At 44.2% G+C, this 13,653-nt stretch overlaps 1 protein-coding gene across 8 annotated transcripts in view; it reads left to right on the forward strand.

Annotated features, from left to right (window-relative positions):
• Positions 1–205: 205 nt before the first annotated feature.
• Positions 206–13,653, forward strand: part of USP9X (ubiquitin specific peptidase 9 X-linked) — a 155,363-nt gene continuing 141,915 nt past the window's right edge. For 6 of the 8 annotated variants that reach the window (XM_005593318.5, XM_005593321.5, XM_065537804.2 and 3 more), the window contains exon 1: positions 754–1,514. The gene's annotated coding sequence lies outside the window, so the exon portion shown is untranslated. Of the gene's footprint in view, positions 487–753; positions 1,515–13,653 lie in introns of those variants that run through there. The other 2 variants (XM_005593319.4, XM_074030310.1) reach the window with 1 other exon arrangement.

The following is a 13,653-nucleotide window of genomic DNA, read 5'->3' on the forward strand; positions in this document are numbered from 1 at the left end:
CAGGCCCTCGGGACCTCGCGCCCCCGCAGCCCAGTGGCCCGGCCAGCTCGTGCGTCACGTGACGCGGGTCAGCTGCGCCGCCGGGACCTCCAGGCACCGCGGCGGCGACAGCCCAGCGCGTGGTCTCGGGATCTCATCTTTCCGCGCCCCTCCCCCCACGATCCCGGAAAAGGGGGAGGCCGGTGACGTCATCATCCGGGTTCTTGTCGGTGGGGCCACGGTTCACAATGGAACAAAAACAAGCGGCCAGAGTCAAACTATGAGCGACGCGGCTGCGGCTCACGCGATTAACCCCGTCGTGACCGCACACCCCGCCAGTCCCTGCCGCCCAGCCCCTCCGGCGTGGTGTGCCAGATCTTTTCGGGCCTCCCTTCCCCAACTTCGGTCCTAGAGCCACCTCTGCCCTCGTCCCGCTCCTGAGCCGAGGGGCATGGAACAGGATTTCTGGCGGTAGCACGACCCTGAAGGGGCCAGCCGGAAGAAACGGTACTGCGCGAACAATCTTTACCGCATTGTCTTCCCCTCCCCCACCCTAGCTCTCCGGGTTCCCAGCGGCTCGCGCCCAAGCCCGGCCCCCTCGGCGGCTCGCGCTGCTCTCCCAGCCTTGACGGTCCGGGGTGGAGGCGGGAGAAGAGGGGGCAGCTGAGCGGGAGGGGGCTGGGCAGGAGCAGGGGGAGGCCCGAAAGGAGGGGCCTGAGAGGGGCGGGGTCTGACGGGGGCGGAGAACTTCGGGTCTTGGGCGGCTCTGGGGCTAGTGGGAGTCTGCGCCGCCGCCGCCACCGCTGCTGCCGCCGCCGTCGCCGCTACCGCCGCCGCCACTGGCCGAGCGGTTTTTTTTTTTTTTTTGGTTTGCCGGATCCGCCATATTGACGAGGACGGGCATCCGCGGCTGCGGACGCTAGTCTCCGCCGCCGCCGGAGCCGCAACCTCTCCGCACCCGGCCCCGTCAGGGCCTCTGCCGCGCCGAGCCCCTCCCCGCCTTGCATAGCTCCCGGGCCTCGCGGGAGCCCTCCGCCGCCGCCTCTCTCTCGCGGGAGGCGGCCGCCTTAGCGCCCGGTGCTTGGGTCGGCGCCGGGAGCTAGGAGAGAGCTGCTGCAAAGCCACCAGGCCCGGAACGGGGACAGAGGCGGCGACTAGGGGAAGGTGAAGCCGTCGCTGCAGGAGGAGGAGCAGGAGGAGGTGACGCAGGAGAAACGCACCGCCCGGAGCCCGTCTGAGCTCAGCGAGAGCCCCAGCCTGAGGGGAGAAGGGGGAAGAGGGCCGTAGCCGGCCAAGGAGGAGGAGGAGGCGGGCGCGGCGAGAAGCGAGTTCCGGCGCCGGGCGTGCAGCCTTTTGGTTGAGACGCCCTCAGCCCCGAGCCCGGCCGCCGCAGCCTTTCAATACACTTTGTTGCCGGTCACCCACGGGCCTGGGATGCACCCAGGGTAGGTCTTGTCCCGAGACCGAGCCCCAGCGTCGCCTGCTGCCTCCCGCCTCCACGTGCCCTGGTTCTGAGAAGACGTCTGTGTCGTGCGGTGAGTGGCCAGCTGCACCGGGGCGACGCGCCTTCCCGGGGCCAACAGCTGGATGTGGGTGAGGGGAGGAGGGCGAGGGGGGTGTGCGTGTGTGTGAGCTTCTTCCCTCGGCGGCTGCCGGCCGGGCCGGGGCTTCCCCGTTCCCCCTCCTCCGGCCCGGGCTGGGCGGGCGCGCGGGGCCGTGTTGTGTGTGGAGCCGGTGTCCCGAGAGCGTGTCTTGTGTGTTTTGGACTGTAAGGGAAAATGGCTGACGGCTCCGTCCCTCCCCCTCCTCCCCCTTCCCGTCCTGTCTGGGGCCGAGTAGGAGGATGGAGTCTCCGGGCGTGGCGGGCAGCCCCCCCGCCGTCCGCACCCGGGGCCCGGGTCGGTTTGGGGGCTGGCCGCCCCCGGCCCGGCGGCCGCTTTCCTGCCCGGTCTGGTTCCACTTGACACCAAACGCCATTACTGAGGTGGAGTGATTTGGAGTCGGGGAGCTAGGCCTCGGCTACGCCTGGCTATCAGGCCTGACGACTTGTCCGCCTCCCCCCACCCTCCCGCGATAACCCGCAGTTTCTCCCCGGCCCTGGGCTCCTGGAGTCGGAGCTGGGTTATCGGCCTCCTACACTTCCTTAACCCCGCTTAATTTGCAGAGGGCCAAAGCCGTGAAAGGGGTTTTTGAGTGCAGAAATCGCTTCCAAGCTAGCTTGGACCTATTATCTTTCTATTTTTAACTGTTTCTGCAAATATTAGCATGTGCGAGTTTATTAGTGATCAGATCTTCAGATTCTTGTGACGTGAGGCTTAGGGTTGGATAAATGGCTGATTTTTCATTCATTGTGAAATAAGTTAAAGAGTTATAGAGCAGGTGTATAGATGGCTTCTTCAATTATTTGTGTGGATTTCTGTAGCGACTACAACTTACACGAGAATTTGCAAAATTTCTAGTAGAACCTGCTTAAATTAAGCATGTTATTTTTTGGAAGTTCCATAGTTATAACGTTAATTGAATTTACACGGTGCAGTTTACAGGTGTATATAATTGTTTCAGATTGTCTTTTAGTTTAAGCAAGTTGTAGGTATAGATTATTCATACTTTATTTTTCGGCGAGAGAAGTGTGTGTGCCGCTCTTTTACCTGGAAACCCATGAGTCCCTGAATCTACCTAACGTATGTATACTTTCACTTTTGAGGGGAATAATTTGGGGTGCATTGATTAGGAAACTTTCCAGCAGGTACTTAACCCTCTCGGAGCTAATTACCCTTAGGTAACTCCTTCACCATGACTAGCTTGGCTGGTTAGTACACTTGAACTTAAAAATAGAGACTACAAACTCTCCTTTAGATCTCGCTGGTCTTCTAATTCGCTGGGCTGCCATTTTGGTTTCAGCAAATGCCTTCAAATTCTTGAAGAATTATATATTAAATATAAAAAATGTCAACATTCTTTTTCTCAATTTTTAAACTAATGTGCTGTGTCATACATCTAACTTTAACCCTTTAAACTTTATCGTTCCAGCGTTTGGGTGGAGTGAAAGCTTGAAGTATTTGGAATTGGTGTTCCACAGGTGAACTCAAAATGTCTTTGGTATTTTACTGTTTTGTTTTCTCTAATTTAAAAATAGGACATTTGGACTATATTAATTATCTCTACCGCTTTTCTTGTATTTTTTTTTTTTTTTTTTTTGCATGAACGTGTAACTTGTAATTCTGGTTATCAACGTTCTCATGTTTCTTTTGTTTGCTGACCTTGGTAGTTTCTGAGAATTTCTGGAGGGAGTAATAGCACCAGCAACAGTACATGTGTGAATCTTAAGTTACTTCAGGAAGGAACTTTGAAGGGCATATTTTACCTTTCACCAGGTTATTGGGGTCTCTAGTTTGGTGTTCCATAGTCCATAGTTCGCATGGTGTTTTTTTTTTTTTGTTTTTTTTTGTTTTTTTTGTCTGTCGCCCTGGCTGGAGTGCAGTGGCACGATCTCGGCTCACTGCAACGTCCACCTCCCGGGTTCAAGGGATTTTCCTGCCTCAGCTTCCCGAGTAGCTGGGACTACACGCGCGTGCCATCACGCCCGGCTAATTTTTTGTATTTTCAGTAGAGACGGGGTTTCACCGTGTTAGCCAGGATGGCCTCGATCTCCTGACCTCGTGATCCGCCCGCCTCAGCCTCCCAGTTCTCATGTTTTATCTATGGAATGCTCAAGTAGGATTTATTTTAGATCTTTTTTCTTTCAGAGTCTTGTTTTTAATGTCTTAAGATATGAGATTTCTTTGCTATCTTCTCAGATTTTTCTTTGACATGGTGGTAATATAATGCAGCTTATGGTTTTGAAATGGTTGTTTGTCGTGAATTTGCCAATCATCCAGTTCTTGATTAGTTGGTCACACAACAAGCGTCTTTGAGCTTATTTTTATTTAATAAGATCAATTTCTAACGTTTTAGTTTCAAAATTTTAGTATTAAAACCAATCTTTGTTTAAAACAGATTTAAGAATTCGTTATTTGAAATATCTAGCAGTGTGTGTTAATGGGTTAGTGTTTTTGTAAGTCTTTTGGGCAGTGAAGGTGAGGGGGCTCTTATCCTGAGATTGAGTTAGTTGGTTTTTATTCTGAAAGAACGTATTACTTTTTATGGTAGCCTACATTATGTTTCCCCTCTTGTAGGTATGTTTTCTGAGTCTCGAATCGTTTTTCTCTTTTTTCAAAAAGGGAAGAAAACGTATTTTAGTTTTCATTTGGTTCTTTTTGGAGCTGTATTTTTGAAAGCCATCCTATTTATTGCTAAGTTCTTGTATTATTTTAACATAGAGTCTAACGTTAGTATTTGGGAAAGAGTTAATACATTGGACCTCAACCCTGACTGGACATGAGAATCACTGGGCCTGGTTAAAAAACAAGAACAACAATTAAAAAAACTGATCCCTGGGTTCCACCCCCAGAGACTGATTAATTGGTCTGATATGGGGCCTGGGCAAAGGTATATTTTAAAAGCATTGTGGATGATTCTTACATGCATTTGGGAGTTGAAAACCACTGGGCTATTGTTTTTATCATCTTGTTAGAACTTTCAAGTGGATAAATAAGAAAATGGATTTTTTTCTCAATTGTTTTCAGTTATTAGCATGATTATCATTTGAGCGTTAATTATGTGTCAGCACTGTTAAGCATTTTCCATTTATTGCCTTACAGAGATGGGTCTGAGGTCTGTCAGGTTCAACCAGTGGTGCTTCAACTACTGTGCTATGTTAGTGAAATGACACTGATTGCTATTTTTAAAAAAGCATTTAGAGCTTTTGGTTTGTTTCTTGTACCAGAGTAGGTTTAGATATAGTTTAGTTTTTAAGACTATCAAGATAGTCTCCAATTTGATAAATATCTTGGTTGCCCAAGGGATATGTTAAAAGCTATATGGCAAATAGGTTTCTCCCTTTCCATATATCTTCCAGCATGCTCAGGGTGATAGTTTAGTTGGTGAGTTTATGAGAAAATATTAGACAACATTCCTAAAAGGTGTAGAAACTATGCGTTTGTCTCCTAGTAATTTACTTAAATGATCTCATAAATGACCATTTAGTATCACATGAAATTCTGTTATCTCAGTTTGAGAATTTAGAGTTTTATTTGTCTTAGTCAAAATCGGTTTGATTTTAATTAAGCGTTTTGAATTTTGTGTTGTTTCGGGATTGATGTATAATTGTTTTATGGAACAAATGAAATAACAGTACCAGACATTTATTTGGAGTTTCTGTCTCTTAATCCACTTGGTCCATTGGACCAAATTCTGCATGGTGGGGGGATGGCAGCGGGGAAACCTATAGGAGTTCAGGATCTATGAGGTTTTTTTTTTTTTTTTTTTGGAGACAGATTCTCGCTCTGTCACCGAGGCTCGAGTGGTCACGGTTCACTGCAGCCTCGACCTCTCCTGGGCTCAGGTGATCCTCTCACCTTAGCCTCCTGAGTAGCCGGGACTACAGGCGCTTGCCACTGTGCCTGGCTGTTTGTATTTTTTTTTTTTTTTTTTTTTGTCTTTTGTAGAGATGGGATTTTGCCATATTGCCCAAGCTGGTCTTGAACTCCTGGGCTCAAGCGATCTGCCCACCTGGGCCTCCCAAAATGTTAGGATTCCGGGCATGAGCCACTGGGCCTGGCCCTATGAGCATTCTTAGTGTGACACAAGATTCCTCAAAGATCTTTTTGTTAAATTATATCATAGAAAATGGGACTCCAGGGATCATGAAAAAAGTTGATGTAATTGTTATAAGGAAAAAAGACTTAAAACTTCTAACACTTACCTATATTGGGCATTGAATTTATCATTTAGTTATTGTGGATTATAAAGTGATGACCATTGTAATATACTTTTAAGGAATAACTTGTGAAAAAGTATATTGTTAGGATGAGATCGCTTACCTAAAATTTATTCTTCAAACATACCCATGCTAAATCTTGGTGGCTTCAACATGTGTAAACACACATACCTTATGTTTGGCAGCAAATGGATTTTCAGTTTTATTCTCAGTCACTGCCTAACAAGGATTTTCTACCACCTCTGTGTACCAATCATCTGTGGAGCTTTTTCAAAATATATATTTGCTCTACAGGTGAGTCTGATGTGTAACCAGGGTTTTTTTGCCATCCCTTTTAGGGAAAGGGGAGATCTGAGACCCTTTGCATGTGTTCCACCGTTAGGCAGTAGTACTCTTGCTTGAGTTTCGTTTTGTTAGTCACACAGTCAAAAATTATGGACTGAAACACAGACATGCAGTGAAAAGCTCAAACACTAGAAGAGACAGGGATTCCACACTCAAACGTAATATATACAGTATATTTGCACATACATATCAAATTTATTGTCACTTAGCACCTTCTCAGTGTTACGGTTCCAGCTTTACTATAAACATTAATATCTGTTAAGACATTTGTTTCCTTTTTAATCCATTCCACAAATACTTATGGGGCATCTGCTATGTGCTAGGCGCTGTTCTAGATATTACTGTAGTCTAGAAGCTAACATGTGAAGTGAGGTGGGCTGGACTAGCTGATCTCTAAAGTCTTTAGTGCTAATTTTCTGGCATTCTTTTATGTACCTCATAGGAGAGATTGGATTAAGTTGTTATTTAAAAAAAAAAAAAACTTTGTTATGGTATATGCCAATTGAATTTTTTTGTCACTTTAAATAGAATTTCATTCTGAACTCCAATTTTCTCCAGTGAGCCCAAATGTCAGGTATAGTAGAAATAGGTTCTTTTGAAATTCTTGGCATCCTGGCTTTAGGAATAGCTATACTTCTGATGCTGTTAATTTTTGACTGGAAATTACATACTCTGGTGTCACCCCTTACTCCTGCCATTCCTTTGCTGTATTGATGCTCTGTTATCTCTGCACAGCGTGTTTTTCTATTTAATTTACTTTGTTTAGGTGTTTTGATTAGTTTTGTCCTTCAAATTCTATCTTTAAGGTTAGTGGCTTTCATTCTAAGTCACTGATATATCCTTAGCACCTAGAAAGTGCCTGGCATACAGACATTTAGTAACTGTTGGATGAACGTAGTTTATCATATTCTTGCTATTTTGCTTATTTTTTCTAATTCTTTTTACTACTTGGAGTCATTTGTCTTACTAATCCCATTACAACGAGGAGTCCTGGAAGAGATCTCAGTTCTTTCTAGTCAGACCCTTCATTTTTCAGATGAGAAAAATAGCTCAAAGAGGTGAAAGGTGAAGTAACTTGACCAAGATAGCATGCCATAGACTACCTTCTTTATGAAGCTATTTCTATATCTGTCAAATCACATTAATTATTAAATTCTCTGTAGTCACTCATAAAATTAACATTAAATTGTCTCTCTGGTAATGGATAATAAGGTCAGGGATTCTGTCCTTTACCTTTGTGTATTACAGAGCACCTAGAATAATACTGTTTATAATAACCATTTGATTACCTGAATGGGAAAATCTGGGGCAGTATTTAACTTGCACTACCTCCAGCCTCTTGTACAGAATTGATGCATCTTCATTTTATGGCACCCTATAGTTTATTCTTATTAATCATGTGAGCTTTGAACATGTTCGACCCATGTTAGTCAACCATAATCAAAGGAATTGTTTTCCTTGGGATGAGTTTGAGCTGGTGATCTTGGATATTAGATCCCATCTTCTACAGAGGCTGTGAATTGGGTGGAAAGGAAAAAGGGAGTGGTGAAGCTATGTCCATTTTATTCCTGCTGACTTTGGTGGCTATTGAGAGTTATAAATTGAGGCTGTTGGTTACATCTCTCATTTCTGGTCTTTTCTGTTAACTGGTTACTTAGAACTCCTAAGTAAGGCCGCTCATTATTAACTTGGACCCCAGAGAGCGTGGAAGTCACCGTATGGTATTGGACCCATTTCTGCCTAACAGTGTTTTCTCTGTGGTCGAGATGTAGTGTACAAAGTTTTGGTTGCTCTGCTTGGTAACATCGCTGGAGTTCAGAGCAGAGATCAGTAAACTTTTTCTGTAAAGGGCCTCATAGTAAATACTTTGGATTCGTGGGCTAAGAGGCAAAATTGAGGACATTGGGTAAATTTTTTATTGGTGAAATAAAAAATATAATTAAATACAGTTATGTATAACTTAGGTCTAATGAGAAAAACAATTTGGTGTGTGTGTGTGGAGGGGAGGTAATACAGTATTTTGCTTTATTGGGTAAAGTTGAGTGTTCCCTGTCATCAAATTGAGTACAAATGTTCTGTGTGAAATCCATTCTTAGCTTGCGAGCTGTACAAAAACAGGAGGCTGGAATTGGTCTGTTACCATATTTTGCCAGCCCCTAGTTAAGAGCAGCGATTTTTTTTTTTTTTAAGAGGGGGTCTCGCTGTCACTCAGGCTGGAGTGTGGTGGCACAATCGTAGCTTATTGTAGCCTGGAATTCCTGGGTTCAAGCCATCCTCGCACTCCAGCCTACCGAGTAAGTAGGACTGCAGGCCTACACCACCTCACCTGGTTAATTTTTGGTAGAGAACGGGTTTTGCTGTGTTTCCCAGGCTGGTCTCAAACTCTTGGCCTCAGATGATCCTCCTGTTTTGACCTGCCAGTGTTGCTGGGATTATAGGCCTGAGCCACTGTGCTCGACCTTCTATTTGATACACTATATGTTAACAACTCTGAATCCTTTCCTTAAGTTGGGTTCAGACTTCTGTACATTAGCTGATGAAAGGGTTTCTTTTTATTGCAAGGTGGTATTGCCTGAGAATAGTTTGGTTTCAGCAGCTTTGCTGTATTTGTACAGCAGTATCTTGCGTTTATGTGCAAGTTCAGGTGTATTTTGCCCTTTTATAAGAATGAGTGGAAAACAAAAATAAATGGCGCCATCTTGGCTCACCGCAACCTCCGCCTCCTGGGTTCAAGTGATTCTCCTGCCTCAGCCTCCCTAGTAGCTGGGATTACAGTCATGCGCCACCACACACGGCTAATTTTGTGTTTTTAGTAGAGACGAGGTTTCTCCATCTTGGTCAGGCTGATCTTGAACTCCTGACCTCAGGTGATCTGCCTGCCTCGGCCTCCCAAAGTGCTGGGATTACAGGTGTAAGCCATCATGCCCAGCCTACCTGGAGGTCTTAAATATCCTTGAGACAGAGGGAACTGGTTAGGGATATGAATCTTAAACCTTACTGGATTAAGTTGTGCTTGTTGGTTCGGTTAGTTGGCTTTGTTCAAATAGTGAATGAAATAATTAGAATGAAATAGGAATTAAGTGTGGCAAATATATGATGAAGTTTATGAATGAATTTGAAAGGTGAGGGTATAATTAGAAATAAAATTTTCTGTACTCTGTGAGTGGGAAAATCCCCTAAAAATTTTTGACTTCTCTCACATTTTGGGGAATGTGAAAGGATACTGGCTATGTACAGCATATGTCCAGACTTTTGAAAATATAGAAAATCTCATTTACTCAATTAGTGTGTATATTATCTGTTTACTGTGTTCTTTGTAGATATAATTAATTATCCAGGATTCTTAAGAGTTGACTTGGACGTGCTGAGCTGAGGCAAGAGGGGTTGTGGGGCCAGACTGAGTGTTGGAGTAGGAACCTACTGTAGTGTCTACGGGTGTATTTCTTTTTTCTTTTTTTTTTGAAATAGAGTTTCACTGTTGTTGCCCAGGCTAGAGTACAATGGCATGATCTTGACTCACTGCAACCTCCGCCTCCCGGGTTCAAGTGATTCTCCAGCCTCAACCTCGTGAGTAGCTGGGATTACAGGTGGGTGCCACTATACCGGCTAATTTTGTATTTTTAGTAGAGATGGGGTTTCACCATTTTGGCCAGGCCGGTCTCGAACTCCTGACCTCAGGTGATCCACCCACCTCGTCTTCCCAGAGTGCTGGGATTACAGGTGTGAGCCACCATGCCCGGCGTGTTTCTTGTCTGATGTCAGGGCATATCATTATCTGAGCCATGTCAGTGTCAGCTGAGGATTGCTTTGTTATCCTCGGTGCATTATGGGAAGGATTGAGTTAGTATGCCTTATCCATAATGTTTGGGATCAGAAGTGTGCCCGATTTTGTAATTTTTCCCCCAGATTTTGGAATATTTGGAATATTACTTGTGGGTGAGTGAAAATTCAAAATCCGAAATTTGAGGCCAGGTGCGGTGGCTCACCCCTGTAATCCCAGCACTGTGGGAGGCTGAGGTGGGCAGATCACTTGAGGTCAGGAGTTCGAGACCAGCCTGGCCAATATGGTGAGACCCCCCCCCCCCCCCGTCTCTACTAAAAATATAAAAATGAGCTAGGTGTGGTGGTGTGCACCTGTAATCCCAGCTACTCAGGAGGCTGAGGCTGGAGAATCCCTTGAACCCGGGAGGTGGAGGTTGCAGTGAACCCAGATCGCGGTACTATGCTCCATCCAGCCTGGGTGACAGAGCAAGACTCCATCTCAAAAAACAAAAAAAAAGTTCAGATATTGGAGCGTTTTGGATTCCAGATTTTTCAGATAAGGGATGCTCAACCTGTGCCATTTTAGTCACCAGAGGGTATATGAAGATGATTCTCTACTTTCAAGGCTCTGAAGATGGTGAGCCAGACAATTATACAGTGCAATTACAGCTGTATTAAATGGAGGTGTGAAAAGTGTAGTAGGAGAGATGGAGAAATCATTGTTTGGCATTGGATGAGGTCCTCAAAGATGTACTTTAGATTTAGATTAGAGCAGGGACTTCCGGGCAGGGGGAGCAACTTGAGATGAGGCAGGGTTTTTTAACCTTGACACTATTGACAGTTTGGGCCAGATAATTCTTTTTTGTGAGGTGCTGTCCTACTCAGCCCTGGCTTCTACCCACAAGATGCCAATGGTATAGCCGCCCCCCCCCCCATGTCTTCAGACCTTGCCAGTTGTGCCCTAGGGGCAACATTGAGAACCATTATTTGACATGGAGCAATGAAAGTGTGGAAGTATAATGTTTTCAGAGTAAGAACTAGTAGGAGAGTGTGGAAGGAACACTAGAGATACTGGGAGGGGAGGGGTTATGGGAGATGGGACTGAAAGGTAGTTTGCGTGAAGCTAAAATCACAAGGGGTGACCTTGAGTGCCATGTTAGTACATTTGCCTTTTACTGTTAAGGTAATGAGAGATGTACTTTCAAGTTTAAGTGAAAGGAGACATTAGATTTGTATTTGTTTTCGGAAGATAATTCTGGTGGCATTCGTGGCAGATATGTTGGAGAGTTGGGTCTCGGGGGATTGAGATGGTATTTTAACCGTCCTTGTGAAAGATAAGAAATAATGATTAGGGAATGGAATAAAGGAAGGAGATCAATGGGGTGCTCCCATGGTATGAGGGAGGTGCTGCTAATTTCAGTTTGGCTTTTCTGCCGCAGAATGGAGTACTGAGCTAAAAAGCAGAACACCTCTATTGTCTTCCCTTTCAACTTTTCCTGCCACCTCCCAATTCCCTTTCCTCACTGAAAGCTGCTGTCTGTTGAGATCTGTTGAAAGGTCATCGAGAGAAAGGAATCTGGGTTACAGAATGACTACTCTCCCAATGTGGTTCCTTAAACAGTGAATTATCAAAGCAAAAGTGTCATCGTTCCCCCACACCCTCCTCCCCCCCGTAAGGGGTTAGACTCTGGCATCCAGAGAGCATTAATTGTAGCCTCTCCTTGGTGTGTGTAGATGTTATGTTGCCTTAAAATACTTTGACATACAAACATAGGTGAATAATCTGATCGTTTAAATAATTGTAATGATTTCATTGCTTCCTATTTTGGAGGTTAGCTTTATTTTAAGTGAGAATGTAGTCAGTGGAAGGGTACTGGACTTGGATTCACAAGATCTGTTTTATTTTTTTATTTTATTGATTTTTTGAGACAGAGTCTCACTCTGCTGGCCAGGCTGGAGTGTAGTGGTGCGATCTCAGCTCACTGCAACGTGTGCTTCCCGGGTTCAAGCGATTCTCCTGCCTCTGCCTCTCAAGTAGCTGAGATTACAGGCACCACCACCCACGGCTAATTTTTTTATTTTTTGTAGAGACGGGATTTCACTGTGTTGGCCAGGCTGGTCTCAAACTCCTGACCTCAGGTGATCAGCTTGCCTTGGTTCCCCAAAGTGCTGGAATTACAGGCGTGAGCCTGGTCAAGAGCTGTGCTTTAGTTCCACTTACCCAACTCCCTGTGTTAAATCACTTAGCTAACCTCTTGGGTCTTCATGACTCTGTAAAACCAAGATGTTGGACAAGAGGTGAGTTTACTACTTTTTTAAGTTCTTAAATTTTATCTTTATTCCTAGAGATGTGGAAAAATCTGTAGTCTAGAGAAGAGAAATTGTCAAGTAAAGGAAAATAAAAAAGGTAAAAACACGTTAATGGGTTTAGGAGTTGGTTATATTCCTCCATTTACTTGTCAATCCGACAACTTGAATGTCTGCTCCCCCTTGTTTCTCCTTTGTGTGGTCTGAAGGGCTTTATTTTATTTAGAATCCTGTGGGTTAATTGTGCTTGGCCCACAGCTTGTACTGTGAATTTAGGGACCATAGACTTTGTAGCCAGGGGTATAATTTCTTTGTTGGCAGAGCAACTTAAAGTTTGGTTAAGTTTTCATCTGCAGTCTAGCTTGAGCTTTAATAACATAACTGTTGCTAAAAAGTGGTATAGCCTGCTAGGGGAAATAACATTTAGGGGAAAATTATTTTTTCTGAATTGAAGATGAAAATACACAGATAAATACAGTAACTGATATTTACCTGGCACAGATGGTTTCAGAGAAAATGTTGATACCTCATTTCTTATTACTGTAAGAGAACTAGCAAAAGAAGCTTATTTTTATTGTGTTTCTTAGGTGAGTCGTTCTCAAACTTCTTGCTCTCAGGATGCTTTTATACTCTTAAATTATTGAAGACCCCAAAGAGCTTTTGTTTATGTGGGGTTACAGCCATTGATTATTTACTGTATTAGAAATGAAAACAGACATTTAATAAAGTTGTGTATGCTTTTAAAAGTAACAAAACCCCACTGCAGGTCAATGTAGATAATATTTTTATGAAAAATAACTTTTCCAGAGCAAAAATTAGTGAGAAGAGAGGCATTAGTTTACATGTTTTACAAATCTCATATCTAGCTTAATAGAAGACAACTGGATTCTCTGCCTCTTCCTGCCTTCAATCTATTGCGATATAATACATTATATAACCTTTGGAAGAACTCCATAGTACACTTGAGAAAGAATGACAGTGAAAGTTGCAAGTAAAGTCTTATGAAAACAATTTTGACTCTGACCTCTTGAAAGGGTCTCAGGGATCTTTGAGAACCAGTGTCTTGGACTGCCAAGAGAAGTTGTGATGTTATCTTTTGAGTGACTTATCTACTGTAAATTTTACTTTAACTAATATATATAACTTACAGTAAAATGCACAAATATTAGATTGTATAGCTTGATAAATTTTTAGAAAATACGTACATCTGTGTAGTCATTCAGATCAAGATATAGAATATTTGCAGCACCCTGTAAGGTTCCCTTATGCCTCTACCTCCTCCCCATAAAATCCCAAATACCCTGACCTCTGTCTTTTATTTTTTTTTTTTTCTTGAGATGGAGTCTCGCTGTTGCCCAGGGTGGAGTGCAGTGGCGCGCTCTTGGCTCATTGCAAGTTCCGCCTCCCGGGTTCACGCCATTCTCCTGCCTCAGCCTCCAGAC

This window comes from Macaca fascicularis, chromosome X (assembly GCF_037993035.2).
Source record: "Macaca fascicularis isolate 582-1 chromosome X, T2T-MFA8v1.1".
NCBI lineage: Eukaryota > Metazoa > Chordata > Mammalia > Primates > Cercopithecidae > Macaca > Macaca fascicularis.